Source organism: Diorhabda carinulata, chromosome 11 (assembly GCF_026250575.1).
Source record: "Diorhabda carinulata isolate Delta chromosome 11, icDioCari1.1, whole genome shotgun sequence".
NCBI classification, from domain to species: Eukaryota; Metazoa; Arthropoda; class Insecta; order Coleoptera; family Chrysomelidae; genus Diorhabda; species Diorhabda carinulata.
This window is the reverse complement of record NC_079470.1, coordinates 14,326,977-14,342,159: the sequence shown is the minus strand read 5'-3', so window position 1 is coordinate 14,342,159 and position 15,183 is coordinate 14,326,977. Positions and strand designations below refer to the sequence as shown.

General features: G+C 32.7%; 1 protein-coding gene across 6 annotated transcripts in view; it reads left to right on the top strand.

Annotated features, from left to right (window-relative positions):
• LOC130899263 (uncharacterized) overlaps positions 1 to 15,183 on the top strand; it is a 354,925-nt gene that overhangs the window by 253,614 nt on the left and 86,128 nt on the right. The window lies entirely within an intron of this gene.

The window sequence follows — 15,183 nt, the reverse complement described above, 5'->3', positions numbered from 1 at the left end:
GGTTACTATTAGTTTTTACGATCGATCAGTCCGATGAATATCAATTTTATTTTATACAAAGTTATTTTGGAAATATTAGAGAGAATAAACAGTAAAAAATTCAGTTCCCAAGCTCGAAATTTTTTGATAGCGCCTAAATGTCGGAGGGAGTTAAATCTTACGAATACTGTGGACAATACAACAAATAGTTATTCATGTAATTAGCCAGTCAAACGTTGAAAATCCTTAGGGATGATCCGCAAGCACAGAACATTCGTTCAGACCTTCTAAAATGGGTTAAAGTCGTGGAAAGCTTCACTGGCCGATCATAAAAAGACGTCGCAGTGAATTGCATACAATATATTAATATTCGAACAAATTTACAGAACAACAAACGGATTTTGGGAGTTATAAAATTTGTCGTTGCTAGGTAGACCTTAATAATACGTTTTTTTACGCACCACTGCTTAAAATAAAGTACGTACTTCATTTCTATTATTATCAGTACGCAAATCTAATTTGTACACCGCCCAATATGTGCAGTGTGGAACAAAAATATTTTATATTTCATATACCTATATCTCATTGATACAGATCGCTTTGTTAAACCGACTCAGATTTCCGATCTGCATTATAACGTCATACAAATAATATTTGCCTCATATAATAATTATTATTTAGAACGTAATACCGTTTCTACTGATAAGATCGTCGTACTGTTAACAAAGTAATCGTGCACATCGGCCATTTTGAAATTGTGTTAATACAAAAGGTAAAAATGAAATAAGAGTATTTATTGTTTTATTCGGAATATAATTTATAAAACATTAAGGGTGTGTTTGTACGAATTCAAGTGTGCGAGATTTAATTATTATTTTTGCGTTTTATACCGTTCGCGTTCAATAACAAATATTTTGATATAAATATTCGTAACTAGACTTCTAACGACCTGATACAATTATAACAAGGCCAATTTTACAACTAAGGGTAAAACTGGAGGTTAAACTAAAGTTAAAGTATGATTTAAACTCTAGTTTAAACCAAGAAGTAACAAGATTGCTCTGTTTCACAGGTCACCGACATTTTTCTGTCAGTTGTCATAATTATAACCAAAATTTTTGTTTTTTAATTGCTTAAGAAACTTTTACAAACAAAAATTAACAAAGAACAAAACAAAACCGTGCAAAAAACTTCCGTTTCATGTTAATCTAAAGTTTTACCTATCCCCAAACCGCTGGTTAGATTTAAACTGAAGTTTGTCAATAAACGCCACCCGTGAAACGTGAAAAAAACGATTTTTTTTAGCTTAAACCGACGTTTGAGGTTTAAACTGAAGTTTGTCAATAAACGCCACCCATGAAACGTGAAAAAAACGATATTTTTTAGCTTAAACCGACGTTAGGGGTTAAAACTGAAGTTTGTCAATAAACGCCACCCGTGAAACGTGAAAAAAACGATTTTTTTTAGCTTAAACCGACGTTTGAGGTTTAAACTGAAGTTTGTCAATAAACGCCACCTATGAAACGTGCAAAAAACGATATTTTTTTATCTTAAACCGACGTTTGAGGTTTAAACTGAAGTTTGTCAATAAACGCCACCTATGAAACGTGCAAAAAACGATAAACTAGACGTTGTTGCCGTTAACCTAAAAATTTTGTTATTCTTTTTGACGTATGCTGTTTGTTTTCGCAATTATGGAAAATAACGAAGAGAAATCAAGCGATGCCTAAAGTCCACAATAAACAGACCGATCAACAAACGGTAACTACGAATGGTTTAAAGCTTTTCAATGTTTTTAATCTTGCAACAGCGACCATCAACGGTAAACGGAAAGTCCAGCTTATGAATCGACCTTAATAATGCGTTCAATGATTGTAGTGTCCGAAGCATCTTGTTTGTGATCTGTTCTTAATGTTGTTTTTGCAAAAGATTCATGTCTTTTGATACGAATCCAACGTTGACACGTTTTATACTTAAAATAATATCCATCCGCTAAATCATCTTCAGCTGGATTTAATGAGCGAGTGGCGGGAGGTAAATTATCGACGATTAATACCTTATATAGTTTATTTCTTCACTTTGTATAATAAGGCGGTCATCGAGTACCATTTTTGTTTTTTTTCTCATGTTGGTCGACGCAATTTTTGGCCTTGAAAATATCTCTTTTGTTTTGGAATCCCCTTCGTCCAGTTGTATTTAATTAACCATCCCTTAGAATCCTCTTCCGGTTTATGAATAATAAAACTGGTTTTAATGGACCAATTGTAAAACTTGTTAAACTTGTATGATCATATACAGGGTATCAAAAAAAGTAATACAATAAAATCTAAGCCGTTATTTATCCTACATGCCTCACGATTTCGATATCCACGACTTATCAAATTATTTAATGTAGATGGAATATTAAGACAAGATAATCGAATATCCTAGTCGTTGTTTGGTATAATATTATCAGAAAATATAAGAAAAAATCATAACATTACTACAGAAATTACTAACTAGATCAAAAATAGAAATCTGCGTGTCCTTTAAACTATGCAGCCATGGGGAGACGTGGCCTTTAAACTATGAAGCCATTGGGAGGCTTGGCCTTTAAACTATGAAGCCATTGGGAGACGTGGCAGAAAATATAAGGAAAAAAATTATAATATTATTACAGAAATTACTAACTAGGTCAAAAATAGAAATCTGCGTGTGTTTTAAACTATATAGCCATGGGGAGACGTGTCCTTTAAACTCTGCAGCCATTGGGAGACGTGTCCTTTAAACTCTGCAGCCATTGGGAGACGCGTCCTTTAAACTATGCAGTCATGGGGAGACGTGGCCTTTAAACTATGAAGCCATGGGGAGGCTTGGCCTTTAAACTATGAAGCCATTGGGAGACGTGGCAGAAAATATAAGGAAAAAAATTATAATATTATTACAGAAATTACTAACTAGGTCAAAAATAGAAATCTGCGTGTGTTTTAAACTATATAGCCATGGGGAGACGTGTCCTTTAAACTCTGCAGCCATTGGGAGACGCGTCCTTTAAACTATGCAGTCATGGGGAGACGTGGCCTTTAAACTATGAAGCCATGGGGAGGCTTGGCCTTTAAACTATGAAGCCATTGGGAGACGTGGCAGAAAATATAAGGAAAAAAATTATAATATTATTACAGAAATTACTAACTAGGTCAAAAATAGAAATCTGCGTGTGTTTTAAACTATATAGCCATGGGGAGACGTGTCCTTTAAACTCTGCAGCCATTGGGAGACGTGTCCTTTAAACTCTGCAGCCATTGGGAGACGCGTCCTTTAAACTCTGCAGCCATTGGGAGACGCGTCCTTTAAACTATGCAGTCATGGGGAGACGTGGCCTTTAAACTATGCAGTCATGGGGAGACGTGGCCTTTAAACTATGCAGCCATTGGGAGACGTGGCTTTTTAGCGTTGTTATACAGAGTGCTTTTGAATCCATGAGACAAAATTCAGGAGGTGATTCCTTATATGAAATTACGATGGATTCTTTCCTATAACAAAATTTCTTCAGTCGTAACCCTTAAAAGGAGGTAACTGAAATGAAATGAAACGTTTAGAAAAAAAAATTGCGACTCAATTTAAGTCATCTTTTAAGAGTGATATATCGGAAAGGTGTGGGTTGATGAAATTTTGTTGTGTTGTTTTGTTTCACCCGGTAAATTTGATCTCACGAATTTGAAAACACCCTGTATATATGAGACTTGTCAATTTTTTCTACAGTAATACGTATTTCACGAATATAATTAAAAGAAACTTTCGAAAATTGTTTTTTTTATTTTTACACGATGTAAACCAATTCCGAATTGTGTTTTTTGAAATTTTTTCCAGTTATTAATATGATGAAGTAATTATCATTCGAAAAACATTATCTATGGAGTATTTGAAACGAATTTTTTTTTTTGTAATTTCCGCGTGTTATCTAATTTGGAATTTTATGAATGAAAATCCGTTAAAACAGAACACGCGTTCTTACTGATCAGTCTTCGTATTTTATGTTTGTAGGCAAAGAATTTTATCGTCTCAAAACAACTAGAGCCTTGATGGTGAATGAATATAATGAATATTTACCTAAGACATTTCTCAATGTTTGTACGTGTAGTAATTTATAAGTCCGATGTTTGTACAATTAACTGGGGTAATAATATTTGATAAATGTCGTCGTTATTTACGGAAAAGACAAAATGACTAAGACTATAATACAGTTTGTCTCTATTCAAGTATGTATAGATGTATTAGGTGTCAATGTATTGACAAACCACTTCTCTAAAATCAATTTTCCACCGTTTCAAGATGATTTTTATCATATAATTATCAGAAAAAAGAAAGAACAAACATAAGTTTGCGGATAGTATTCAGAACGAAGAATATAATGATTGTAATCAACATAAAGTCTGGCAACGGTGTCGAAAAAAACGAAAACGAAGAATGTTCGTGCTCCAAATTTTCGAAACATCACTAGAAATTCTTAAAAACGGGCTCTGTTGCCGACGCCCCGCGTTCTGGATGACTAGTATCTGTGATTTCTTCTTGTAGGGACCACTCTTCGTTGAAAAACGCATTGATCTAGGTAGACATCAATTTAATTAGTTACAGCAACCGTTTTTCGATTATATTTTGTTGTTTAAAGTTCCTATTTGTTTTTAAGAAGGAAAAACATTTATTTGCGCGTATAAACTATAGGAAATAAAAAGGACCCAGCCTCTCAGGATTGACAAGTTCGCTCAGCTCGACCACAAACTTTTCTCTTCGGCCTTTTCAAATTCGAAAAATAAAAAAACATGAATTGAATAGAGGCGTTCCGCTTACTTCCTTTTGCAAGTACGGCAATAAAGAAACATCCAGACCTGGTGGGAACATCTATATCACTAACGACTAAAACTTTTTTGACGTAAATTCCTTTTGAGGTTAGAATGGTTAATTTGAATAGTATGAGAAGATACATAAATTCCAGTTGTATACAGGGGAAAAGTTCAATATTAGTAAAAATCCAATCAATTCATATATATATATTCAGTTCGTTATATTATTTGTTTTGACGAAAATTCGAGCGTCATTTATCGTTTTTAACGTTTATTATTGACACCCTTATAAATATTACATTCTGTTATGTAAATACTGCATGTCACATACGAAAAAAATAAATCGTAAAAAATATACCGGAGTTGACCGTATCTCGTTAAATTCTTGTGTAAATAATGATGAAAATAACATTCCGAATTGAAAATAAACGACAGGTCTCTCCTATATATATATATTTTTCTCCATTATTGCCACATCGACTGCAGCACTTCACTTTTCGTTCCATTTAAAAATTGCTCTGAATCATCGACACGTTGTTTTTTATTCTTTTCGATTTGTGATTGATGTATTCAAGTATAACTTCATTTTACAATTAGATATATCCAAGAACTTCAATTGGATGACAAGAACGTTCATTGGTGTCTGTGAAACCACGTTTAAATTTATCAAACCATCAGCAAATGGTTGTTTTCGATGGATAATACTTTCGAAACCATTCCTGAGCTTGTACAATAGTTTCCCTTAAAAAGCTGTCACTTTTTTCTGACTAATCGATATTTTACACTTTTCAAAGTTGGTACTTCACAAACGTCAAATGGATTTAAGAATGGTAGCGCCATCTTTGTGTCAGTCACACGACTTATTGAGTGGTGTTATATATGCTTTTCCAAGATCCATATTTTCTTTGGAGGGCGCGTTTCTTCGACATAACTTTACAACTCGTGATCATTATTTTTTACTTTTGTACTGTGGGAACTAAGTAAACTATTCCATTATGTAATTGGAATAAATTTTAGGCTACAATTTGAGTTATTAAAGCCCATTTTTATCAACAAGTGTTTGATAACTTGCTAAAAATTCTGAGGTTTGTTCAGATTTAAATCTCTTACAAAATCTTCTAACTTATCTTGGAAAAAGCATCTTGATTCGTTGGCATACCTTTAAATCGAACATAAAGCTTGTTTTTTCTAAGGGTTCACAGTCGTGAAATCAATTTAAATATCAGCATTTTCGGAGAAATGATATATATATTAGGCAACGTCGCTTAATAACTAATCTGATATTTGTTTCAGCCGCGTTTATTTATTGTGGAATCAATTACCTAAAACGTCAATTAAAAATATGCAAATTGGTTGGCAAAAAACATAATTTCGATTCGTAATTGAAACTGAAACGTTTTCGAGATAATTTATTGGTACTGATTGATGTAGGTGATATTTTTGCTCTATCGAACGAATCTTTTGAAAACAATCATTTTTCAGAAATATTATATATCTTCCCCCATAACTTATTTTAATATTTGATTATTTTTTTTTATATATTGATAATGGAAAATCGTTAATATATTCGTAATTATTATATTCTGATTTAAAATTATTAAATATTAAAACATACGGAAATTTTGATAAACCATCTGTTCTAAGAAACCGAAATATTTTGAGGAAGACGGAAATAGGTTGAAACGTAAATATTTCTGTTTTTTGAAATTAGTTTTTTTATTTAAATGAACCTGAAATTGAGACGATTTTACTGATTTATTTTTTATAGATTCAGAACGAAAATAAATAGATTAAATTATCTGGAAATGTCTGTGATATCACCAAAATTTTGAGAATTTTCTCGTATTTCCTAGATTTAGGACTTTAACAACCCTTCTACAACATCCCTATACGTGATTTTCCTCATAGTTTTTAGAAACGTTTAGAATACTATTAAACATGTAGCCAGATCAAATTTTCAAAATATCTATGATTATAGAGAACTTTTAAAGTTGCTGAAATAGTTAAAAAAGAGCAGGAGCTCTTGAGATATTTCTTGTATTTTCTGGAAATAGTCATATCATTGAACTAACCTTAAAAAAAATCACAAAAGTTGTTGAATTTTTGAAAAATTACTAGAATCTTCTAGAGCAACCCGAAAAATCATCGATATTCCTTCCTGTGTGCTTTATACTGTCGATTTTTATAAAAATTACACTGGTCAACCAAATTTAAGCTTTTTTTGACACACGAAAACTTATTACAAATTTTGAACGTACTACGGTCACCAAAAAATTAAAAATCAATGAAAAATAATCGACACATCGGGTTTTCTTGTGACATCAAAACATATATTTTTATAAAAAGTACAAAAATAACTAAAAATTTACTAATATTCCTGGATTTATTTCTATGGATAGCGCTTTTTTATTAACGAAATATCCTGATAAATCCTTCGTCTTGTTCATCAATCGCAGCTCCCAAAATCTTGGGGAAGAAATCCAAATGAAAGTGCAGGATATGTATGTTTAAACACATATTACATCTCAAAGCTTCATATCAAATTATAAACTCATCGATTCGAGTATTTATTATTTATTAATTTTTGAGAACATTCATAAAATCCTTCAAAGCTTATATCCTTCATTAGTCCTCGTATTTGTGGACTATATTCCCTCTTTAATTTTTGCTACGCCGAGTTTGGAAAATTTCTGTCTCAGACATAGTTTTTATAAATTCTTTCATATGCAGCGGTCTTTAAATAATCATTTTCAATATTCTTTTGCAATGGAGTAAGATTTTGTTATGGCCCAGCTGTGCCATTCACAAATGAAACTGCATAATTTTGTTAAACCAAGCTGTAAAGCTGTACAATGTAACAAACATAACTTAGTTAAATGCAGTCACCTAAATTAAGTCGAGTTCGTGTGACAAAATAGCGTTTCGCTTCAGCATAAATGTCTTGTATACACCCTGTATAGAATATATTGAACAAAAACTACATGTCGCTAGTTTCACCATAAATTTTATAGTCAGCGTCTTACGCATTGAATAAGAGACAAACACATCGCAACTGATTAAGTGTATTTAGAAAAGGTGATAATTTTTTACGCCGACCCATAGAAATGTCTCAAATTATTTATACTTCTTATGACAACAACTATAAAATAAAACGAGACATACTTTATACACAGTATTCAATATTGTCCATATTTTTTTTCCATATCATATATACACAAATTGAAACTAACTGTTTTTTATGTCTTCAAGTTAATCAAAATTTACTACCTAAATAGTAATGAATAAACTGCATAGTCTGATCAAGTTTTTCCCAAATCGGTACAGGCTTTTTTAAAGTTTCAGCACCCCCATGTAGGATTTCACGATGGGTCAAGTAAAGACCCACACTTGGGCCGAGTATGTACAACTCTGATCCAGACTTGGTGGGATTCTGATACGATAACAACTTCCCTCGCTTGGTTTACAAGTTTAGACCAATCCTGGTTGCCCAGATAAACCCAAGTCTGATCTACATCACATTATTACTTTTAAAATCAAGTTATTCAGAGTTCTGCCAAGTCTGGATGACTATAGGATGACCGAGGTCGAGTTATCCAAACTTCAACCATGCTTGGGCCATTATTGGTTTGCCTAGGTCGGGTTTCCCTTCGTTCAAGTCAGTTTTATTATAAAAACGTTTACGAAATCATTGATAATGTTGTAGAAATGTTTTCGAGAGTCCATTTTATCTCTTAATGGTACAAAGCTACGAAACATCTCTTTTGGATCGACTAAGCATATGTTGGTTGATATTTTAATATGAAGTTAACGTTAACGATGGAAGTGGTAACTTCAAACTACCCAAAAATCTAGTAAATGGTTTTCAAACCATCGCTTCGATCATAGCATCGAACCTCAGCTGCATAGGATCCTCGACCTTCGTTTTCACTAAACTGGTACAAAAATTCGATGATTCGATTCTCCAGAATCTCAATCTAACCACCATTACGCACCAGATATGGTAGAAGGTCGATGGTCCTAAATCAGTCGAATATTAAGTATTGCTAAACGTTTTCTACGATAGTCGTGGTCTGGTTCATGACGAATTCATTCCAAAAAATCAAATATGGAGTACTCCTTGATCGTTTTAAGGTGTTTATGTGAAACAATTCATAGATTTAATACTTTTTTAATACACAATAGTATAAGAATAGTAAAAATTTGTTTCCCAATGTTTTTAAACTGTATTTTAATTTGACTTTTTAGTTTTATAAGCTATTTCCAGCTATTGCTTCTCTATTCGGGTAATTTTAACCAAATTGTTCAAAATAGGGCAAAATCGAGGCCATGAAGTAATTCAAAAACATACTTGTACAATTAATAAAAGAATCTTGATAAATCTAATCGCTTAAAGTTGAAACCAAACATCAGGTACATACATAGTCCAGTCATTTTAGGTTTTATCTGCGGAAAAATTCCTAGGGAACTGAATTTTTCTATACATCTTTATTAGTTTTAGATATACGATAGAATCTACATCGATATCGTATCGGATAAAAAAGTTATAAAGTTCGAAAGGTCATTAGAATCAGTTATTCGCAAATATTTCGCGATCTATCTCTCTGAGGTCAATAGTGATTATTATAAAAATTGTTCTTAGTAAAATTATCTACAAAAAATGTTTATTGCATTTTCCTGTAAAATCAACAGTTTCCGGAGTAGAGCGACTAAATAATGCGCGCGTTCTTTTTAGATGATTTCCCCCATAGACATAATCCATGATATTCAACAAAAGGTTTTCTTAATAAAAAAATAAATAAGTTTTTGTTGAAATTCAGTCAAATCCAAACAAAAATATACTTTAGTATATATTTTTCTTTGATTCGTTGTCGATATCTTCAATTTCTCTATCAGTAATAGTTGCTGATAAAACGTCGAATGGAATCATTTCTAAATATTCATCTACATCTTCATATTTTCCATCATTTGTTGAGTCTGCGTTTGAGCTTCACTGGCCGCGGCAACGTCCGCACATTTTTTGATATTTTCCATCATTTGTTGAGTCTGCGTTTGAGCTCGACTGGCCGCGGCATTGTCCACAAATTTTTCGATATTTTCCATCATTTGTTGAGTCTGCGTTTGAGCTCGACTGGCCTCGACATTTTTTGAAAAGTCGAATGGATTCATTCATATTTTCTCTAATCGGTCCTGTCCAAATCAAATTTATTCACATTTAGTGTACGCTGTCATGCAACTAATTTAGTTTACGGAGCTTATTTTCTTAATAAATAAATATTTGGAACTTTAATAAATGGAACTAATAATTTTGTGTTGTCGAGTGTGGACTTTGTCGTTCTTAAGCAATTTTTTATCTGATCGTGAGTTCGAGCGAACCCCTAGTATGATAATAAATTCAAATGACCCGTGTGAATCCATTCGTCTACCGAATACTCGAAATATACATGACATTAACTAACTTTTTATTCATGTATTAGAACACGGGGGATTTGAAATTCAAGCCGCATTTAAATATTCCGTCCTAACCTCGAGGCTAGTGACATTAACTCAGAGGTACTCGAGGTACTTTTAGCTGTTTGAAATTAGTTTTTTTACCGTTAAAAAAAATTTTTAAGGGCTCTTCGAAAGGTGTCGTGGAATATTTCCGTTTTTTTATAACGATTAAGACAATCGTAAAACAAATTTTTCGAAAGTGATAAATGGCAAAATCCACTGGCGTATCCAATATTCATATTAATGAAATATTATTATTAAATATGAATATTAATTAATAGTCGATGCAGGTTAAAAAAATATCTACCCGATAATATCATTTACTAGTAATTTTAATGGGGATCTTGAATATTGAACGCATAGTTTCAATTTGCATACAATGTAATTAATATGTATTGTGGCTTCCGTGCGCCCAGGTGAACATTCTCACCGTTCATCTATTTAATTAATCCCACAAACAACTTTTTTTATATTCAAATATATTAATACGAACAACGTTATTGATTATTAGATCGATCAATTCGATATGGACACCATGGAATTAAAAAAAAAAAAAAAGATTTTCCACCATTCAACCAACTTTGTTAATAAAAACAATAATAGTGATCGTTGCCGTATCTAAACAATTCCAAGCTGCTTTAGTTTATTAATTTATATGTCCGATGGCACGTTTTAGGACAATTCAACAAACCTACATTCCTACTTATTTCTTATTCACACGAATCAAGGGTCAGACGGTTCGGATCGAATATCTAGTCGCTTTTAGTGGAGCTGCGTTGCTTCTAGAGATTAGGCACGCGCGATCTTTAACTTCTACCTTTACATAAGCGGGGAAGATAAGAATAAATCGAAGAATTAATCGATTACGCAGCTTCGTAGACGAATGAAGAAAAACTTGACCACTACAAAGATCAACTCGACATGAGCTAGTGGACACGTAGTTGTTCTTAACTTCAATATTAAGTTATAGGCACGTGGAAGTGGAGTCTGTAGTGCTGTAAAAGTTTTATTATTTAAAAATAAAATAAAATCATCAAACGTAAGGCTTCATGAGTGATTTCTATTTTTGCACAAAAAAAGTCATCCAGTACTTTATTTATATTAAAGTGTTTGTTTTTTTTTTTTTTTTTCATCGATACACTCTGTATATATTTAATGTCGTGTTATCAAAGGGATACCACACATTTTGTTCTCACTTATAATCATACTTTCCATCAAAATAAAATCCGGTTCTCACTAAAGGCACACAAAGCGTCCCATTGTGCATTCCTGAAGGATTCAACAGTGAAGCTTCTTACAATGTGGTTACTATTTAAAATGGTTTATGTTTCTATTCGATCGACGGGGGTTTTATGTATTTACATGTCTTCCGGGTTCAATTTAAATGGACCATCTTCCAATGACCGTTTGTATACTTGGGTCGATAAAATTTACGGGGTCAATCCGTGATTATCTTTTATTGGTGTTAATTTATTTACAATATTTTCATTAAATTTTCTTCATCTAGAAAAAACTTTCAAAATATATATATAAAAATATATTGAAAATTCTGCAAGACCCATGACTTATTTTCGTGATTTGTGATTCTAACCTCTTTCGACATTTAATCAAATCAGTTTTTCTTCATCTTCTTTTTCTTTTACCACGTTTCCCTTCTTCAATGACCCAAACATCTAATTCTTGAGTTTTTATGAAACTTTTTACTGATTAACTCCTCCTTCTTATTACGATTATCAACTACTTGTTGTTCATGGAAATAAATGAACCTTATTTATCCGTTTAGTACACTAGATAAGAATCCAAAGACTCAATTGAGCTGGACATATGATGAGAAGAAAACCAATTGAAATATTGACGCAATGGACCCAATGGTGGCCAAGGAGAAGACGTCCGCCGAGGAGGATATATCAGCATTGAATATAGAGAACTGGAGGACAAAATGTCGAAGAGATTGAAAGGCTTGATGATCATGATGATGATCCAATGTCAATATTGAATATTTCTGTTTCAATTCCTTTTAAATCCTAAATTCCTTCATTACAATTCCTTGTGGCTTATAAAAATTATTCTACATTCGAATGCTCTCCTTCAATATACTCCCCTCTCCTCACCACACACCTTTCCATAAGCTTTTTCTATTGTCAAAACAGTGCTGGAAGTCCTCTTCGATGAGGTCTCTGTCGTTTATTGTTTTACCGCTTCCATCGACTCGAATCGGGTTCTTTTCCATGCAGATTTTATCTTTGGTAACGAGTGTTTGAGCACTAGAGTGCGTTAGCTTCTTCACCAGATGTCCTGATGCAAAATCGGGTCGTTTTTTACGAACTCGTTCTCGCAGTGTTGACAAAACTGATAAATAGTAAGTCTAGTTGACAGTCTGACCCCCTGGAACTCGTTCATATCGAAAAAAACGTTCAACATTGCTTTGAATTTTGATTTGCTCTATCGGCGCTCACTAGAGCGCTTACGTCACTCAAAAACACGCGCACGAGATAGAGAATTGTCCCCGTAGATCTCCTGCAACAATCAGTCGAAGTTTTTTTTAAATTTAACGAGACCCACCCGTGTAGGGCGCCCTCTAGGAAATTTTCGCATAATTTTTTATGTAATTGAATTTATCTAACGTTATCAGTAACTTTTAATACGATTTTCGTTCAGAATAATATCCCAAAGTAATAATTTTTATCATATTAATTCAAATGTACGTGGTTTTATACCTTTTCTTTTCACTAATCCACTTATTGGAGCGTTCTGTTACACATTATTGACATTTAATACCGGTTCCAAAAGTACCTGGTTTGACCTAGAGATGGCGATAGTTGCTTGACAAATATCACTGTACTAGAAAGTACATAACCTATACAATATATGTTTGAAGTTCGAAGATTCCACGTTATTTAGTATTTGTAACCTAACCTCAAATCTGTTTACCGATTTTTTTCCTATATTACGATTATATATACTAAATGCGTATTTTTTTTTTAATTTAAGAAAAATATCGAGATGCATTTATGTCGTAATATGTTATACGATATATATGAATAACTAAAAAGAATTTTTCTTCCTTTGTGAAATAACTATTCAACGAATCTACGGGAATTGTGAACGCGTGTATTTTCATCATATGAAAAAGTTATTAGTTTCGTTCCCCCGATTCTTCTTTCATTGTGAAATTCTGCACATGTTTCATTAATTCTTTTTCCTCTCGTGCACAACAAAATCTAGGCCAGTCTAGTGATACGAAATTGATATTCAATTCCAGATAATAATTATTTATTGAGGTTATGTTTTGAATTTAGCAACCATATTGAGTTTTTTGGTCTCATTTATGCGTACGAAGATCAAAACAATAGATTTGAAAAGTGAGAACAGGTTTCAAAGAAGACAAAGACTATTCCATGTGCTAGCAAGGATATGACCTCGGTTTTTTTGGGATAATTTTTATTGATTATGTTGTTAAAGGAAAAAAATATCAACGACGTTTATTGCGTGAATGTTTGAGCGAATAAATCAAGTAAAAACGGCATCATTTGGATAAGAAGAAAGAGTTTCAACAAGATAATACGCCAAATCACATATTCATAATTGAAATGTCCAAAATTAATTAACTAAAGTTTGAATTACTGTTTCATACACTATATTTACTAGATTTAGTCCCCTCGGATTATTTTCTGTTCCTAGACTTGAAAAATTAGCTAGGGGGTCAAAGATTTTGAGCAGCTTGATGTTTCTCATTATAAAAAGAGTATCGAATTAATTGAAGAAGCTGGAAATTTTTGAAAATATCCATTATTATCAACAATACTAAAATGGACGACATATATTGAAAAAATAATATTTTTATAACGAAATAACGTCTATTAGATCTAATTTTCTCAATAACTGGACTATACAGGGCATACATAAAACATTTACGTACTTTTGTATTCATTTTCGAGATAATAAACTCTATCTCCATGCCATTATCTTCTAAATGCACGTGTAATTCACGTGATATATTCCCCAATAATTGCAGTTTTTTCTTTCAATTATTCTTGTCGCATTATAACACATTTGTACTAACGCATTCTGAATAACGGGCCGGAAATTGTTCGAAAAGTAAAACTTGAAAATTATTGCGAAAAACATTCAATTTTAGCACTATATTTTTCAAAATACCATAGCGCGTTCGGATTAAATCGAAATATAGAATTTTCGACGAAAAAATCACCCGAAATTGTCACTCAAGATTGAGAACACAGAAAATTACATACCCCGAAAATATTTTGATCGATAGAGTCTTATTAACATGCCCGAATCAATAATATCAGATCAGAACAGGAAACGGTAAAAATATGTAACAAAAAATAACTAACTGGGGGTCAGATCTTGAGAATACGGTGGGTGGTGAATCAATTCGCAGTAAAATTCGTAATTTTAGTCGGTGTAGAAGGTGCCTTGTCCTGATTGAAAAGCATTTTTGTTTTCTTTCCAAACGCTCTAGTTTTTTTCGACATTTATTTTTTATCGTCGGAGTTTTCTTCCTATCAATCGTCAATTCTCTATTCTTTCTGAATCTTCTCTATATGCTTCTACTTATTTTTTCCGTGGACGCCCTTTTTCCTTTTACAAGGATGTTTTTATACAATTACCTTCGTCAATTCGGTCTGTATGCCCCATCTAAGACAAAAATTTGGCTGACAAGAAAGAGTTACATCAAGATAATGCACCAGGTCACACTTCAGTTATTGCAATGTCCAAAATTGATTAATTAAAGTTTGAATTGTTACCTCATCCACCCTAATCGCTAGATTTATCCTTTTCGGATTATCTTCTGTTCCTAGACTTAAAAAATTAGCTTGGTGGTCGATTCGATTCGACCCATCTTAGCTTGACCATGCAATACTTTGTTCTC